We start from the raw sequence: 1,274 nt of genomic DNA, 5'->3' as shown, positions 1-1,274 counted from the left end.
TGGGGACGCGCCGGGCGGACGCGGGGCGGCGGCGCGGAGGGAGCGGGCGGCGGGCAGCGGTGGCGGCGGTGGCGGCGGCGGCGGCGGCTGCGCTCGGCTGGTCCTGCTCGCCGCGGCGCTCGCTCCTATACCGCCGCCGCACGAGGAGCGCCGCTCGCGTCACAGCCCGCCCCCGAGCTCGCCGCGGATTGGCTGCCGCCCGCCGGCCAGGCGCATCACAACCGCCGCCGCCCTCGCCACGCCACCTTCCTATTGGCTGCGGCGCCGCCCCCCGCCCCGGGCGCTGCCGGCGCGGGGGGCGGGGCACAAGGGGCGGGGCCGGCGCGGGGGGGCGGGGCGGCGGGCGGGAGCCGGGGGTCGCGGGGCTGGAAGGCAGCGAGGAAGGCGCGGGGCCCCTCTAGAGCGTTGCGCGGGCCGAGCGGGGCCGGCCCCCGAGCCTCGAGCATCTAGGGCTTGGCTTTGTCAGCCGAAAGCTTGCTTGGACCCCCGGGGACCTCAGGACATCAGAGGCCGGGGCCTGGCACGGGGCAGGCGGGAAGCTGGTGCCTGGAAGCTGGCTTCTCTTCCCGCACGACCTTGGGGCGAGGCACCTCCTTCTGCAGCTCCGGGGCTGTATTTTTACAACATTTCCGCGGCGGCTGAGCTGCTCGGGAGGCGCGACCACGCTCCGTCCATCCCAGAGCCGGAGGAGTTACGATCCCAGAGTCGGAAACCGGGGCCCGAGAGAGGGCGGAGGCGACTGGTTCGAGGCCGCACGGGTGACCCCGCCCTCTGAGGCCGCCGGCGGCCTCAGTTTCCCTGTCCTTGGTGCTGAGGACGCCGGGGCCCAGAGGCTCCTGCCGGCGGGGCCGCATCCCGCCACGGGGCCTCCACCGCCGCGCGGAACCCGGACCAAAGGTGAATGACGTGCGGCTGCTGGCTCTGAGGGCGCGCCCCACCCGCCCCCGCGCAGGAGGCAGCCGCGTGACCGTGACTAACGCACCTGTGCCCCCCGAGGGGGACGACCGCCCTGCTCCCATTGGCCACACAGTCCGGTGTCCCTCACTCCTCTTCGACCCCGCCGTCCCGATCCTTTCTGGAAGTGGGTTACAGATAAGTATAAAAATCACAGATCCTATTTTATGGGACATGAGCTGGGACAAGAGGTTTCCCAGGCTGCTTAGGAAATTAAGCGCCTGGATTACAGAAAATGGCTCCTGTGAGGGATTACCATCTGTCCACAGCAAAAATCTCTTTTTTAGACAGTCTGTACTTGGCTGAACTTGCTCGGGGGG

This window comes from Mustela nigripes, chromosome 1 (assembly GCF_022355385.1).
Source record: "Mustela nigripes isolate SB6536 chromosome 1, MUSNIG.SB6536, whole genome shotgun sequence".
NCBI lineage: Eukaryota > Metazoa > Chordata > Mammalia > Carnivora > Mustelidae > Mustela > Mustela nigripes.
Note: the sequence above shows the minus strand (reverse complement) of the source record.